Raw genomic sequence first — 18,388 nt, 5'->3', positions numbered from 1 at the left:
TGCCTCAGTCATTCTGTTATTGATTCCTTCTAGTGTATTTTTCATTTCAGTTATTGTGTTGTTCACCTCTATTTGTTTGTTCTTTAGTTCTTCTAGATCTTTGTTAAACATTTCTTGTATTTTCTCAATCCATGCCTCCATTCTATTTCCGAGATTCTGGATCATCTTTACTATCATTACTCTGAATTCTTTTTCAGATAGATTGACATTTCCTCTTCATTCATTTGGTCTTGTAGGTTTTTACCTTGCTCCTTCATCTGTGACGTATTTTTTTTGCTGTCTCTCTCTTTTTTTTAATGAGTGGGATTGTGTTCCTGTCTTACTAGTTGTTTGACCTGAGGCTTCCAACACTGGCGTTTGTAGGCTCTTGGGTAGAGCTGGGTCTTGGTGCTGAGATGAGGAACTCCATGAGACCTCACTCCGATGAATATTCCCTGGGGTCTGAGGTTCTCTGTTAGTCCAGTGGTTCAGACTGGAAGCTCCCACCGCAGGAGATTCGGCCTGACCCGGGGCTCAGGAACCAAGATCCCACAAGCTGCCAGTTCACTTTGGTGTTCCTCCCATCTCCTTGGGCATCAGAGTCCCCCACCAGTGGCCGGCAGGCACCCTAGTTGTGGGGAGACGCTAACTCCACATCTTCCCACACCGCCATCTTGACTCCGCCCTGCCATATTTCTTAACAGTCCTGTCCACCTTTCCAGAGGCCAGAGTGCAGCCCTGAAGTGAGTTCAAATGCAGGGGAAATAAGAGCATGGATTCTGGGGAGACAGAAATTTCAGTGTATTGAAGGACTTCAGAGTAGAGAAATGAATAAAACCACCCCTACCCTTCCCCATTGGATCAGCTCTGCTCAGGCCTCAAGCAGCAGACTAATTGCTGCTTCATTGGTGATAGTTTAGGCGTCTAAAAGAGAGGACATCCTACACTGTTGGTGGGAATGTAAATTGGTACAGCCTTTATGGAGAACAGTATGGATGTTCCTCAAAATCTAAAAATAGAACTACCATATGATCCAGCATTCCCACTCCTGGGCACATATCTGGAGAAAACCATAATTTGAAAAGATAAATGCACATGTACATAGCAGCACTATTTACCATAGTCAAGACATGGAAGTAGCCTAAATGTCCATTGACAGAGGAATGGATAAAGAAGATGTGGTATATACACACAATAGAATATTACTCAGCCATAAAAAAGAATGAAATAATGCCATTTGCTGCAACATGGATAGACCTAGAGATTATCATACTAAGTGAAGTAAGTCAGACAGAGAAAGACAAATACCATATGATATCACTTATATGTGGAAACTAAAATACGACACAAATGAACTTACTTACAAAACAGAAACAGACTCACAGGCATAGAGAACAGACTTGTGGTTGCCAAGGGGGAGGGGAGGTCAGGGAGGGAAGGATTGGGAGTTTGGGATTAGCAGATGCAAACTATTTTATATAGGATGGATAAATAAGGCCCTACCATATAGTACAGGGAACTATATTCAATATCCTGTGATACACTATAATGGAAAAGAATATGAAAAAGAACATGTATATATATAACTGAATCACTTTGTTGTACAGCAGAAATTAACACAACATTGTAAATCAACTATACTTGAATAGAACACATTTTTTAAAAATTAATTTAATAAATAAATAAATGAATGAGAGGGCAAAGCCTGCCCCCCGCCATGTCCTAAGGGTATAGTTCCTCTGAGTGAGATAAGGGGTCCAAGACTCTGTATTGTTAGAGCCGTGCAGAGAGAGGCCTGATATGCAGGCCTGAAGTCACCTACTCCCCACCCCAGTAAAGGAGGGTGAGCGTCCAGTCCTGTGCCTGGGAGCTCTGGAATCAAGTTCAGAAAGGGCAAAACAGACATTGAAAACACAATTTTATTTTCTCCAAAGGGTCTGTCTTATCTTTAAATTTATAAAATACATCGTGTGCTTGCTCTGTTAAGATAATCAAAATTCAAAACTTCTTCCCAACTCTCTGAATAAAACTGATTTTCCAGAAAAAGGGAAGCACCCAATTTGTTTCCATATGGCTTTCTGTCCTAACCACCGCTAGAATTTCTGGAGCCCTTAGTAAGTGTCAAGGACTAGAGCTTTACCCAAATCACTTAAATCTCACGATCGCTCTCTGAGGGACTATCGCAATCCACGTTTTGCAGATGAGGAAACTGAGGCTTGGCGAGATGACAGGAAATCTCACACAGCCAGAAAGACACAGAGGTGGGATTTGTGTTTAGTTTTGTCTGACGCACAAACTGGTGCCCTTGGCCATCATGAATCATAGCCTTCAGGCCTGAGAAGCACAGTCCTGGGCTAGAGACTCTTTTCCTCCTGATGGAGGATGGACTGGGAATGACACTCCCACAAAAGTGACAATAATGACAGCAACAACCAACAATGGTGTGTGTGAGGCCAGGCAGTGAGTGTGTGGAGGGACCAGAACCCAGCACTCCTTCCTCAAGTCAGGCCCCACCAGCCATTCCGCAGAGAGAAAGTCTGGAGGTGACAGCCCACGTGAGAGCCAAGGCCTCACAGCAGGCCAGGCGGCCTCCTCTCAGGGGGCGCTGCGGGGAGCCACACGCAGAGACACAGCCGTCCAGAAGGCTCTGCACCCACTGGGCGCCCTGGGTTTGCTCTTGTTCTGAAAATGTGTGTGCTTTCAAAGGGCACTTCTCAAAAGAAGTTTTGGCGCCTGCCTTCACCAGACACTCTTCCTCAAATTATACTTCCTTGCAGGTTGCCTCTGACAACATAATGTGGGGAAATGCCTCTCGTCACCCTGAAAAGGGAGGCACCGTAAAGGGCCTTCTCAAGATGCTGACTTGAATGTGTAGCTCAGCAGAGGACGAGAAAACTGAATGTTAACCAACATGGAGCACAGTGAACAAGGAATACGTGTCCCTTGACTCAGGGTGCAGCTTGGCCGCTCATTCTTTGGTTCATGGGATATTTATTGAGCACCTACTAGGTGCCATGTGCTGTAGTTGGTGCTGTGCATACATAGATATACAGGATGTAGTTTCTGCTTTTCAAAGTCAAGAAGAGAAAAGTGACAAAGATATCTGTCTCCACTTAAGAATGCAGAAAATAAGAACTAATGGACACATGGCAATATATAATATGAGCTCACAGTTGCTGAGCACATCTATGTGCCCGACGCTGTCTGGACTAAACCACTGGCATGTATTACCCTGTTTAAACTTTATAAATCCCTTAGGTCCAATTAGCATCCCATTTTAAGGATGAGGGTACTGAAGCTTAGCAATATGAAGTCACTTGCCTGTATCATACAACTAGGGCATTTCAGACCAAGCTTCTCAGGATTTGATCCAGAGCCGTGACCTAAAGGGGCCTGGGTTCCAGTCTGGCATGGGCAGAAGCAGCCATAGAGCAACCTCTGATTCACAGGGTTGCTGAGGATTAAAGGTTTAAGGCCTCTGGGGTGTTTACACCCACTTTAGTCATCAGCCCTGAATGTGAAGGTCTTTGCCTCTACGTAATGGGGTCTGGACTAAGTGCCTCTTTGTCTACCTTTGGGTCAGGTGACAATCAGTCAGGCAAGGTTTCAGAGAGGTGACCTTTAATAGGATTTTGAAGGAGCTGTACAAGTTTGCCAGACTCTGTGTTATGGGGATAGAGGGGAGAAGGACACAGATATTCTAGGTGGCGTGGGAACAACGTGGGTAAAGGTGGAAGCAGTTACGGACAGCTGGAGGTGAGCACAGGGCTGGGTTGGGGAAAATAAAAAGAAGAGGCCCAAAAGGTGGGCAGGGGCCGGATCTGGAGACCATGAATGTCTTGCTACCAAACTACAATTGACCCTGAAGATGATGGAGAGTGCAATGGAAAGGTCACTTGGCAATGATACACAAGGTAGATCTGGGGGAGACCTAAGCGGCAGCAGGAAGCCCAGTTAGAACACCGTGGACACAGACCAGTGAGAGGGTCATACATTCATTTGTTCATTCATTCATTCAGTCAGCCAGTCAATCAGCAAATATTTAAAGACTGTCCATAGAGTAGTTCTTAAAGTATGATCTGGGGACCCCAGGGAGTGGTCAGATCTATTTTCATAGTACTGCTAAAACATTATTTACCTTTTTCACCCTCATTCTCTTACAAATGTCCCATGGAGATTTCCAGAGGCTATGTGACCAGGGAAAACACAACAGATTCAAGGCACAAGCAGGTATGAGAATCTCTTGGCCTTTTAATTAAGTCAGATGTAAAGAGATTTGCATTTGACTTAATAAAACAAGGACATTATTAAATTTCTCGCTTTGGGAAAACATAATCATTTTTCATAAAACAATTTACTTATGTTAATATGTAGTGGGTTTATTATTTTTTGAATGAACTAATAAATATTTTTAAATTACGGGTTTTTTTTAATTTTCTGCTTTAATTTTCAATATGGTAAATATTGACACACACAGCCCATATAAAACACTAGGTAGTATTCAGGACTCTAGGAAGAAAGCAGTGCACAGGTCTTCATCCCTGCCCTCAGAAGGCTGTTGTCCTACTCAAGTGAGATAAATGGGTCAACAAACTGAGACATTTCAGGAAACCACGACTGTTTGGGGGACATAGAGCCGGTAATGAATGGAGGGTGGCAGGTGGTGAGGTAGCAGCTGATCCGTGTGCGGGCAGCAAACTTACCCTCTTCTCTTGCTCTCACCGAATGCCACTGTCCCCAAGGGCACCATGACCCATGACGGCCTCTCCCATGATGCCATTTGTCCCTCCCACACCCCTCGTGGTACAAGCAGACCTGGAGTTGGTGCCCGCTTCGCCTCCTCCAATCCCCCTCCCTCCTTCATGCTCAGGCATTGATATTTTGTTGAAAGCTTCCCAGAACCATTCCAGGATCCCTGGACACTCACACCATTCTTCTCATAGATGAATTTTTCACACTCTTTCCTCCTCAAACGACTCTTCCCTATCCTCACTCACAGCTTCCTAAGGCACTGAGAAAATGGAAACAATCCAAAAAGAAGTTGCACATTTCCCTGTCACCCCACGCAGCCCCACCGCGTGGGCGCTCAGACGCCGGGACTTTCTGTTCCCACCGCCCCTGGCACTGGAGGTGCGCCCCGCCCCCCGCTCCCGAGCCCCGCCCATCCCGAGCCCCGCCCCCTCCCAAGCTGCACTTCCTGGGGACCCCCTTCCCGCCCCATCGAGACCGCCTGCTCCCGGCAACAGTCTCCCTCTCTAGTGCTTCATTCATTTTCTCTCTTTACTGGAACTTTCCCGTTAGCACACAAATATCATTTTTCTCCCATTAAAAAACTCCTTTTACCTCACATCCCCCTACCCCCTTCTACTGCCCTATTTCTCTGCTCTCTCTTTTACAGCAAAATTCTTCAAAAGTGTTTTCTCTCCTCCCGGTCTCCAGTTCTTCCCTTCTCATTCATTCCTGAACTCGCTCCAGGCATAATATGCCTCCCGCCCTCCCCCTGAAACAGTGTCCTGATGATGCCCAAGTCCCTGAATCGGTCGCTGCTCCATCCTCACCTTGTCTGCCACTTTCAACGCTTTTCACCCAGAGGATCACATGCTCCTCTTCCAAACACTTTCTTTACCTGTCTTTCAGAACACCACCCTCCCCGGCTTCCTTCCCTCAGGAGCTCCCCGTTCTTAGTCTCCTTTGCTGGTTCCTCCTCACCTCCCCGAATTCTGAGTCCCTAGGTTCAGTCGTCAAATCTTCAGTCTCAATGCTTTAAATACCATCTATCTGCTGCTGATTTCCAGATTTATATCTCCCGCCTGGACCTCTCTTCCCTTAACTACAGACTCATAAATCCAAACTTTGGCTATTAATAGCCATCTCAAACTTCACAGTATCCAGAAATAAAGCCCTACTCCCACGCCCCAAAACCTATTCCTTCCAAAGTCTCTCCCATCTCCATAAATGGCAACTCCATCCTTTCAGCTCTCAGACCAAAAGCCTTGCATTAACTTTGAATCCTGGACTTCCCTGGTGGCGCAGTGGTTAAGAATCCACCTGCCAATGCAGGGGACATGGGTTCTGAGCCCTGGTCTGGGAAGATGCCACATGCCGTGGAGCAACTAAGCCCGTGTGCCACAACTACTGAACCTGTGCTCTAGAGCCCGCGAGCCACAACTACTGAAGCCCGCGCACCTAGAGCCCGTGCTCCACGACAAGAGAAGCCACCACAATGAGAAGCCTGCGCACCGCAACGAAGAGTAGCCCCTGCTCCCTGCAACTAGAGAAAGCCCGCGCAGCAACGAAGACCCAACGCAGCCAAAATTAATTAATTTTAATTTTTAAAAAAAGAAAAAAACCTTGAATCCTGTCCAGGGAGGTTGAGCTATTCAGTGCAGGCACAGACGAGGGGGAGAATTAGACTTAATCAAGGCGGAGGTTTTGCCACACAAGTATCGTAGAGGGAGGCAAGGAGGACAGGACGTCCCCACAGACTCCAAGCTAGAATAGGAAGGAACTGAGGACACAGTGATTGGTGGTAACTGAGAAGTTGGTTGGGTCCATGGGCTGGCAGTCCCCATGGAGTCAAGGTTGCTGGGGCAGTAAACGAGGTAGTGGTCTGAATAAGATACTTGAAAACAAGATTTCAGCTATTGTGCACTTGTTTTCTATGGCGCCATACAAACCGTACGGGCAAGGGAGCAAGTCATTGAGGTGTGATGCAGGGAAACATCTCGGCAGTGAGGCTGTGTCCTGAGCGACCAAGGATCGCCTCCCCGGATGTTGAAGAGGAAAATCGCCACAGTTCTTTGAGCATCCTTTATCTCTCCTTTTTTGTTTACATGTCTGCCTCCCAGACTAGAAAGCAAATCCTGTGCCTACCACAGACCTTGGTATACTGGAGGTGCTACATAAACGTAGTTGATTCTTTTTTAAATCAAAGGGGCAAAGAGGAGATCACCAGATGTAGGCCCTTCACCTTATAAAAGAGCTGATTATTAAAATCTTCTGAAACCAAGTCTTGAGGCTGGTGGCCGCATCTCCTGCAGTGTGAGCTAGGTCCTCTCAACTCTGTGTGGTCACCATCTCAAACTGCGGCTTATTTAGCCATTTAAGAAGATAAGCCGGTGAGCTCCACCCTACATGGGTCAGCTATTTTCTTCCTAGGATGCCAGATCCAATTCCTTTTGAATCCACACATCTTTATCTAGCAGCTACCATGTGCCAGACTCTGAAGTGCTGGGGACAGACCAGCTCACATCCCTCGCCCTTCATCTCATGGAGCCTGGGAAACTCAGTTTCCAGCAGAAGGATCGTGTTTCTCTTCCAAGAATAATTGCCTGGGAATAACTTCTTGTTCTGGAATTGGGAGAACGTCTCTCTAAAACTCTAAAAGTAAGCACAGCACTTTGCTGAATTTCTGTAAATGGGTCTAGCACTGCCTTGTTAGTCAGGATTTTACCTTCCTAAGCTGGGTTCCCACTAGTTTGTTTGTTTTTTTTTTTTTTTTTTAGTTATTGCAGCAGAACTGGCTCACAGGGAATGCTTTCTTCCATGTAAGACTGATCTCTTAAATATTGAGTCTAATGCACAGCCACTTGACATAATGAACATAATGACAAGCTTTTCCTTCACATTGTCACTGGTCACTATAGAATCCAGGCTGCCCAGGACTCCCTAGAAATCAGAGAGACAGGGGCTTCCCTGGTGGCTCAGTGGTTGAGAATCTGCCTGCCAATGCAGGGGGGACGCGGGTTTGAGCCCTGGTCTGGGAAGATCCCACATGCCGCGGAGCTACTGGGCCCGTGAGCCACAACTACTGAGCCTGCGCTTCTGGAGCCTGTGCTCCACAACAAGAGAGGGCGCGATAGTGAGAGGCCCGCGCACCGCGATGAAGAGTGGCCCCCACTTGCCGCAACTAGAGAAAGCCCTCGCACAGAAACGAAGACCCAACACAGCCAAAAAAATTAAAAACGACAACAACAACAAGAAATCATAGAGACAACCCTCTCCCTCCAACCCTACATTACTGGTCAAGCATGGGTTAAAGGTATCAGCCTATTCTCACATATTCTCTCACAAACCCGAGTGTATTACCACCCACATCTCAAAGACAGTATTCCAAATCCCAAGTCTATCACCATCTTTATTCAGCGTTCCAACAATTTTAGCTAAACCTACCTACCCACCGTGTCTTCTCTTAACTCCTGAAATTTGAAAAAGGAATACCATTCAATATATTAACTCCATTTATTGATTATTTATTCACTCATTCATCATTTCTGTGCCAGGCACAGTACAAACGGTCAAGCAGGCAGGCAGACATGCGAAGCAAGAATTGCTATGCTGATGACAACTGCCAGCGTGGAGGCATTACCAAGCTGAGCATCTGCTGTTCCGTGCCATGTTTCCCTCTGTTTGACATAACAAAAGAGCAGAGCACTTAGTAATATGCCAAGTGCAGAGCACAAGTGATATGCCAAGTGCAGAGCACAAGTGATATGCCAAGTGCAGAGCACAAGTGATATGCCAAGTGCAGAGCACTTAGTAATATGCCAAGTGCAGAGCACAAGTGATATGCCAAGTGCAGAGCACAAGTGATATGCCAAGTGCAGAGCACTTAGTAATATGCCAAGTGCAGAGCACAAGTGATATGCCAAGTGCAGAGCACTTAGTAATATGCCAAGTGCAGAGCACAAGTGATATGCCAAGTGCAGAGCACAAGTGATATGCCAAGTGCAGAGCACTTAGTAATATGCCAAGTGCAGAGCACAAGTGATATGCCAAGTGCAGAGCACTTAGTAATATGCCAAGTGCAGAGCACAAGTGATATGCCAAGTGCAGAGCACAAGTGATATGCCAAGTGCAGAGCACAAGTGATATGCCAAGTGCAGAGCACTTAGTAATATGCCAAGTGCAGAGCACAAGTGATATGCCAAGTGCAGAGCACAAGTGATATGCCAAGTGCAGAGCACTTAGTAATATGCCAAGAACCGTGCACAATTTAATTTTCCTCAGAACTGAATGTGATAGCTACTTAACATCTTTTTGCCTCAGTTTCCTCATCAAAAAAGATTATTGAAGAGTTCTTAACTTGCTAGGTAGGCATAAACATCACATGATTTTCTTTCTTCAGTAACTGCAGGCAACTACACTCTGCTACTTTTAAGCATTCCGTTGTTTGTTCCCTCCAGTAGGACTTGAGGCTATCTATTTTTAAAGTGGCAGCTCATGTCTATTTCCAAGTTCTTCTCCAGCTGGCCCTCCGGTGCTGACTTGATGTGTGGCTCCTATGGTTTGGGGCCATGGGCAGGGGTGGGTCCGAATCTGCTTTCTCATCACCCTCCCTTTGATGTGTCTTCCAGGCACTCACCTGGTGTCAGGCAGGGAGGAGGAAGGGGGAGGGCACCTCCTAGCTGACACCCGTGGTAAGGCGGTTGTCTATTTTAATGGCCGCAGCTCCAATCCAGCTCCCTCTAGACTTGGCAGGGATGGAATGCCATACAAACCCTGCTGACAAGCCTCTCATCCCACACAACTCCTTAGGCATCAACTGGTCACTTTTGAGATTCTTCTGGCAGAAGCCCCACTGCATTCCTCTTTGCCCCTTCCCGGGGAAGCCTCCACTGAACCGAAGCCCCCATCTCATCTCTCCTCTGCAGCCTCAACTGCGGAGTTTTGGGGGTGAGTGCTACCCCCTCTCCACCTGACTGTGTCTTCTGACATCCCAGTTCTCTACTGAGTTGGAGGAGCAAGGACACGAACCCACACTGGACTGGGCAGTGACCAAATCATGAGGTCTAGAATGGTCTACGATGGAGTGGTGTTTGTGCTTTAAGAAAGGGAGAGCCCCTGAGAATTCTGAACAGGGAGATGGCATGATTAGATTTGTATTTTATTATAGTCATTCTCAGAGCACAGTAGAGAATGGATAGGAGTGTGAGACCAGCAGCAGGGACACTAGGAAGGAGCCGATGCCATGTTTTCCAGCTTACGATTGTTTGCGAACATGGCCAATCTTGGTCAATCTTTTTTGCTTTATGACATGGTCTAAAAGTTGTTCAACAAGCTTTGGGCAAATTGATCTTGTCTACCTATGGATGACTGTAGTAGATTGAATGTGTCCCCCAGAAAGATATGTTGAAGTCCTAACTGCCAGTACCTGTGAATGTGACCTTATTTGGAGATAAGGTCTTTGCAGATGTGATCAAGTCAATGTCATTAAGATTAGGGTGAGCCCTAAATAAGGTCAATGACTGGTGACCTTATAAGGACAAGGAGAATTGAAGACACAGATACACACATAGAAAAGAAGGCCATGTGAAGACGGAGGCAGGATTGGAGTGATGAGCTACAAGGCAAGGAACTTCAAAGACTATTGATAGACACTAGGCACTAGGAAAGGCCAGGAAGGATTCTACCCACAGTCTCAGAGGCAGCATGGCCCTGGCGACACCTTGATTTCTAGAACTGCGAGTCAATAAATTTCCATTGTTTTAAGCCACCACATTTGTGGCATCCCTAGGAAACAAATACAAGGGCCAAATAGTTACAAAACATTAAAGCCATCTAGACCTATCAGAGGAGGAAGCTGAGGTCCAGAGACCTGACTTGGCTTCCAAATGTCCACAGAGAGTCCATGGCAAGGACGGTGTACTGGAAGGAACCAGTATAGTCCACCCTGGCTGTCATTTCTGACACTTCTGTGGCTGTCCACTTTTGACTTCAGCTCCTCTGCTCCTGCCCAAAGTCATACTGTACTTGTATTAGTCAGCTCAGGCTACTATAACAAAATGCCATAGACTGGGTGGCTTAAACAATAAAAATTTACTGTCTCACAATTCTGGAGGTGGAAAGTCTGAGATCAGGGTTCCAGCAGAGTTGGGTTTGTTGGTGAGGTCTCTCTTCCGGGCTTGTAGATGGCCGCCTTCTCACTTTGTCCTCACCTGGCCTTTCCTCAGTGTGTGCAGAGAGGGAGATATCTCTCTCTCTTCCTCCTCTTATAAGACCATAGTCCTATCAGATTAGGGCCCCCTCCTCATTAATTTCCTCCAAATACAGTCACACTGGGAGTTAGGGCTTCAACATGAATTTTGGGGGTGCCTCAGTTAGTTCAAGCTGCTATAACAAAGTACTGTAGACTGGGTAGTTTATAAACAACAGACATTTATTTTCTCACAGTTCTGGAGGCTTGAAGCCTGAGATGGGTGTGCCAACAAGGTTGAGTTCTGGTGAGAGCCATCTTCCAGGTGGTAGACTGCCGACTTCTCATGGTATCCTCACATGGCAGAGAGCAGAGAAAAGCAGGCTCTCTGGGGACCCTTATAAAGGTACCAGTCTCCTTCACGAGGGTTCCTCTCTCCTAACCTCATCTAATCCTAATCACCTCCAAAAGCTCCACCTCCTAATTCCATCACATTGGGAGATAGGGTTTCAACATATGCATTTGTGGGGACACAAATATTTTGTCCATAACATGGGGACACACTTCTCTCCATAGCTTAAGGCAGGTTTATGTCATTCTTCAAGTGTCTCTTTCCTGCTATAAGACTACAAGCTCCAAAAAGGGAACCCTCTTACACTGTTGGTGGAATGTAAATTGATACAGCCACTGTGGAGAACAGTATGAAAGTTCCTCAAAAAACTAAAAATAGAACTACCATATGACCCAGCAATCCCACTCCTGGGCATATACCCTGAGAAAACTATAATTCGAAGAGGTACATGCACCCCATGTTCACAGCAGCACTATTTACAATAGCCAATATATATATATATATATATATATATATATATATATATATATATATATATATATATATATATAACTCAGCCATTAAAAAGAACAAAATAATGTCATTTGCAGCAACATGGATGGACCTAGAGATGATCATACTAAGTGAAATAAGTAAGAAAGGGAAATAAAAATGCCATATGATGTCACTTATATGTGGAATCTAAAACACGACATAAATGAACATATCTATGAAATGAAAACAGACACACAAATATAGAGAACACACTTGGAGTTGCCAAGGAGGAGGGCAGGGTGAGAGAGGGAAGGACTGGGAGATTGGAGTTAGCAGATGCAAACTATTATATACAAGATAAATAAACAACAAGGTCCTACTGTGTAGCACAGGGAACTATATTCAATACCCTGTGATAAACCATAATGGAAAAGAATATGAAAAAGAATATATATATAACTGAGTCACTTTGCTGTACAGCAGAAATTAAACACAACAATGTAAATCAACTATACTTCAATAAAGTTAAAAAACAAAAAGACTACAAGCTCCTTAAAGAAAGAAACCACGGATTTCTACTAATTTATCTTTTTTATACCCAGTGTAGTACCTGGTCCAGGGTGAGCACTTAAAGAATATTCACTGACCTGATTGAGTCATTTCTTTGCAAGCTGCCCAACTGTCTCAACCCTATGGTCAGTTCCCATCCTATACAAAAGTATATGTAGAAATAGATATTGCAAAGTTGCCAGCAATTAATGAGTATTCCATGAAAAGAAAATATTTCATATTCAAATAAGTTTGGGAGGTGCTAGGTTATAAAAAGTTAAACTTTTTTCTTTCTGTCAGAACTGCCAGGGGTCTTTAATAGGCTAATACTCGACTCCCCAAGATAAGTATCAGTAGAAATCGCTCTTCCTTCAGACCCACCCAACACCTGACTTGTACCAGGTATGCCTCCTTTTCCGCTGAAGGATATTTTGGATTCCTAGTGGATTTCCATTTTGTTTTTAAGCAGAACATGAGCCAAAGGCATCCTCTTGTCACCTGTAAGTCTGTGCCAGCTCTGCTTGGAGATGCTGACATGGCCTTAAATGTCACCACATGCATATTAATATTCCCGGCTTCGCTCCGCTCCGCAGCGCCTCTGGGGTCTCTGGCTAGAGCCCTTTACAGGGGAGAACAGGCACAAGAAGTAGATTACCATGGTGCTGCATGGCAATCACCTAGGAGACCAGCTGTGCTTTTCCATTCTGAGCGCAGCCCCAAGTAAATGAGGCGCCTGTGCACCCTAGCTGAGCAGGGGAACCGCCCGCCTGGCATGATGGCCTGGGGAGCATGGACACACTTGGAGCTCACCCCCTGCCCCTGCCATTTTAGAGAAGAGGAAACGGGGCCCAGGGAGGTGCTGTGGCTTTCCCAGCAACAGAGCTGGTGAGTTTTTTTTTAAACATTTATTTTCTAAAATAAAATATACATAAACACAGTGTCAAGAGTCTAATAATTTCAGAAGTTTGTTACTTAAACAGCAGCCCCTTCCCTCCCATTTACTGCTTCCCAGATAGCCAATGTTTTTCTCATAATTCTCCTCCTGGGTTAAAATTGTAACTCAACCACCAACCATTATAAGGTGCTACATTTTTTTCTAATTGCTTCAGAAATAAATAGATGCTGTCCAGGGTGTTAGCTCAGGGGAGGGGAAGCAGGGAAGGGACGAAGGCAGCCATCACTGCCACTGAGACAGCAAGGCGTCCCCAGGGAGAGGCAGAGAATGTGTGCTTTCTCTTCCCAAGTTCTCAACTGCCCACACTCCTGCCTTTCACCGGTTCCTGGAGGTTCGCTGAGTAGTTGAGATGGGCAACCCCGGGACTTGGGAGAGAATCGTCCCTTCCCAGAGGCTTCTGACCCCAGTTTCCGAAGCTCCTGCAGAGAAGGGTGTTCACAGCCAGCAGTTACTCTGGAGGGGGAGTCGTGGCCACCTCTCCTTCCTCTCTGAGAGCCTCTCCCTTCCCAGCATTGAACCTGCAACAGCAAGCCCACCCGAGCCCCCTGTCAGAGGTCTGGTCCCTGTTGGGGGACGTTGGCATTAAACAGGGAACTCTGCCCTGGGGGTGCAAGGAGAAGAAAAGCAACACCTTGTCCTCCGCCTGGAATGGCTTGCCGTCCCATGGGAGAGACTGAGAAAGGGTAGCGACGCTTGTTCTCCCACCCTCCGCTCCCACTCAGTATCCGTGCACCTTTCCTAACAGCACCCTGATTTCCTTCTGGTTTGGGGAAAGGTGGGAGGGTAAAGCCACTTGCCTCCCCTCCGAATAGAGAAAATAGAGAAATCAGACGCTCCTCCCTTGGTGCCCAGCGCCACAGGGGCCAGTCAGGACTAAGCTCAGGAAACGGAGGCTTTTCCCCATTTCTGAGTCTTGAGTGAGTGTCCCAAGGATCCGTGATATGGTCCCTCTGGCCGTGTAGTGGCATCCCAAGTGCACAGTCCTGATAAAGCATGACTCCCTGGCTTCCCTTTCCCGCCCCTCTCAAGGCCGCCTGGTGCTGCAACAGTCCTGTTCATTCTGAGTGCCTGATCTACCTCCCAATAATCCCCGCCCCCAGCCCCCGCTAATCAGAGTCATTTTCTGTTGCTTGCAATCAAGGAACCATAAAGGATAAAAAAAAAAAAGAGAGAGGCACAGATAATCCTCAGCAGGTGTGGTAAATTCTAACGGCGTCACCAAGTGCCACCAGGAGAGGGAAAAGTATACAGGAGGAGGTGGGGATCATATGGGCAGAGACCCAGGACACCTGCAACAGGCTCTGCTGCTGCTTCTGTGTGACAACCACAGCCAGGTGGCCCCGCTGAGTCTCCTCCCAGAACTGAAGTCTGACCCGGCGGATGCAGCACACCTCCTTCCATGTCTGGGCAGGGGTCCCTGGGTAAGGGAGCAGGGTCCCTAGTGGCAGCAGCGGAGCCAGGTCAAGGAGGGCACGCTGGCAGCCTTGCATCCCCCCAGGCAGTCTCTCCTGAGTGCCCAAGCCCAAACCTTCCACTGATCATGACTTGGGGCCACGGTCTCTTTGAGTTCTGGCACCGTCCACCCCTCCGCCTCAACCCTAGCTCGCTGAAAAACTCCATTCTTCGTGTTTACCATTCTCTGTTTCCCACAGGGCCATATTGGTCCACGTCTAAGTTTTATTGCTTTCATGGGGACTGTGTTTATCATGTTCTGGATCAGTAATTTCCATAGAGATGCTAGCACAACAACAGATCCAAGTGAATCAACTCTGACAAAACTCTCACCAAAAAAAAAGGAAGAGGGCCAGTTGCATATTATAGTGTTCAAGCCCCAAACTCCCCACTTATCTGGTGTTCCCCAGAGTCAGGGACAAAGGAAAGATAAGCCTGACCCTCCTGCGTGCCTCCTGCCTTTTTAATGAGGGCGTTGGAAATGAGGTCTGGGAACCACTGGTTCAAGGTTTCAGCTGTTGGCTCCCAGACAAGGAAGGATCTTGGGGAAAAATATTATAATGTAATTGTGACGAAAATCTCTTTTCAGTAGAAGATTTTCAGAACATTAAACACTATCCACAGACAGTTTCAGATGGAGTCCCGAGTGGCAGAGGACTGAAAGGCTTTTGAATCTGAGTTTCCCCCTTGCTCTATTTGAAGCATCTCCTTCCACTTGGGATGTTGTGTTTGAGGTTTGGCAATGAGGTGGCATATCCTTAAAAGGGAAAGAAAATACATATTTTGGTGGCCACGGCTCAGGTAGCCTGTGTTCCCAGAGGAAACAAAAGTCTTTGCAAGGAATGTTTGCCTTATTCGGTATAAATAATGTTGGTTTGTTTATGTCTTAACCCCTGTTTGGTGATTAATGAGAAAAATATATCTTCTGAGACTCAGAGCACACTGGATCCTTTTTAGTGGGCCACTCTAGGGTAAATAAAATTGAAAAGAAGAGAGAGCCATTGTGACTCCAATGAAATACAGTCTTCTTAGTTAATCTGAAGTTTGGATGACCCAGACTGTTCTTAGGGAAAATATTGTCTCTTTCAATGGTATTCTTCTTTCTTTCTTTTTTTCTATTTGCAAATCATGACTCCTGGAAATTTTAAATTATTTCTTTGTGTTTGGAAAATTAGGTAATTACATGATTTAGTTTGGGCATTGCATGATGTGGTAGGATTGGGCATCAGTTAAGTTCCCTGATTTGATGTCAGAACCAGCTCCAGGAGGTACTGGTTATTGGATCTTAGGAAAGCCGTTTTGCCCTTCTAATTCTCCGTTACTGCAGGTGTGAAGTGGGGTGAAAATACTCACATCACCTCCTAGGGTTGTTATTGCAGATCAAAGCAGATAATGAATTGCAAGTGCTTTGGGAATTGCAAAGCATGTCGCAATTGTAAGAGAGAAGGAAAAGGAAGCCAAGGTTTATTGTGCACCCAATGCGCACCAGGCACTTTGCAAATCGACTCTGGCACTGAGCACGCTACACCTCCAATCTTGCTGCCCCCTCCCCTATCCTTCCTCCAGTGGCAGCCAAAATGACATAGATCATGTCATTCTCAGTTTTAAATGTTTTCCCATTGCAATTAGAATGAGCATGCAGATAAACAGCAAGGGTTTACTATATAGCACAGGGAACTATATTTAATATCTTGTAATAACCTATAATGGAAAAGAATCGAAAAAAAGAATGGAAATATATACATATACATGTATGAGTGAATCACTTTGCTGTACACCTGAAACTAACACAGTATTGTAAATCCACTACACTTCAATTTAAAAGGGAGAATAGCCTGCAAACTCCCTGCAATGGCCTGAGAGACCCTGCCTGATCCTTCTCCTCCAGGCACAGTGCCCACCACTCTGTCCCTCGTGCTCTCTGCTGTAATCACACGGGTCTCCCTCCATCCTCTGGTCATGCTCAGCTCCTTTCTGTCTCAAGGCTTTTGCACATGTCAAGCCCTCTTTCTGGGAGGCCCTTCCTCCTTTCTTCACCTAGTCAATCTTTTACATCCTTTTCAGTTGACATGTTATTTCTTCCCTATCAGCCAAGACTACTGTTTTGACCAGACAGGTTATAGAATACACAACTCCAGCGGGCGCCATTCACATAGACTACAGTTCGCACAGCAACAAAGCACGTGGTGACCTTGTTCTCAACCTCCTCCACTAGTTCCATGATACCCTTGATTTGCACCGTGCTTCTCCTTCACAGCAATTTGAACATGTATAAACATTTATTTGTTAAACGTCCGTCTTCTCCACTAGACCATCAAGATAGGGACCGTGACTCTCCCGTTCACCTCAGAATCCTCAGCACCTAGAACACTGCCTGCACACAGAAGGTACTCAATAAATGTGTATGGACTGACTTTCTATGAAGTATCATGAAGCCATTCTGTCTCAATCCAATGGCACTGAGTAAGCATGAGCATTGAGGCTCAACAAGTGTCTCCGCAGCTGCCCATTGCCCACCTCCATCTCCAGGGCTGGCATGGACCTGAAAGCTAAGAGGTTCAGATAAGCCACAGGCCAGGTTCAGAGGACCTGAGGAAGAAGGACATCAGGGCAGCTGAGAACCGAGCCCTACCTTCTGCTGCTAAGAGACGCATCTCTGCCCGCTAGAAGGGTTTAGCTTCTTTCTCCAGAAATGAATTATTGCCAAGGAAAGTATATGACAGCAGAGACTGAAGTTCTAAAGATCTGAGTTTTAATCCTTCCCTATCACAGGCTAGATGGTAATTACTCACAAGTGATTATAAAATGTGCTGTCCTTTATCCTTGCTAGAATATTTTTAAATTAAGCAAAGCACTTTATAAGCTCTAAAGAATGGCTGAGCTCTAAAGAATGGCTCTAACGATGTGATGTAGCATTATTATTTGCAGTTGATTATAAACCTCTTCAAGAATGCGGTCACCATTGCTTCCCTCTCACCTGCTTCTTAGGATGCAGCTATCTTTAGCTATAACTTGTTGATTAGCCAATCACAAAAGCATTAGGAGCAGAAGATAATGCCCGCTCTGTATTTTGCATGATATTAAAATAAATAACACTAGCAAACTCAGCGCTGTTGTTTGGTGAGCCCTCACTCATTTGTTGATTCTTGGAGCAAGCATTTATAAATGCCTTCTCTGAACCAGGGCTGTGTTATGTGTTAGAAAGCGTGTGTTTCCTGTCTTGGAGCAACTCACCAGATAGGGCAAGGGGTGGGGTAAGTGGGAGACACAATGTTCAACTAGAGGGAAGTCTATTCTGATGGAGGTACCAACAGCGTCCCAGGGCAGCACGCAGGGAGGCTGATCAACCCTGCCTGGGTGAGGAAATGATTCTCAGGGACGCCTTCTCGCAAGGCCACCCTGGGTTTGGCAGGACGCAGAGAAACATCTGCAAGGGAGGGGAGGGACAGGAGCCTTCTGGAACTATTCCTAGGCAGTGGGAACCAACTGGATCCCTTCTGTCTTTCAGTTATCTGCTTAAAAACTCAATTTCCTGTCATCAGCCCCAGAAGGAAGACAAATGGGAGAATGTTTGCAGAGCACCAGCCCCTCCTGGTCTCCGAGGCCCAGGCCCTCCCAGGTGGGCTTGTTTGTAGGAGGCCTGTGGGCAGCAAACCAACTCCAAATTCCCATTGAATATGTAAGGTTTGGTAGGGGGGCACTTTGCCTGGTG

Source organism: Balaenoptera ricei, chromosome 17, assembly GCF_028023285.1.
Source record: "Balaenoptera ricei isolate mBalRic1 chromosome 17, mBalRic1.hap2, whole genome shotgun sequence".
Lineage (NCBI taxonomy): Eukaryota > Metazoa > Chordata > Mammalia > Artiodactyla > Balaenopteridae > Balaenoptera > Balaenoptera ricei.
The sequence above is the reverse complement of the archived record's forward strand: the minus strand, read 5'-3'. Positions refer to the sequence as shown.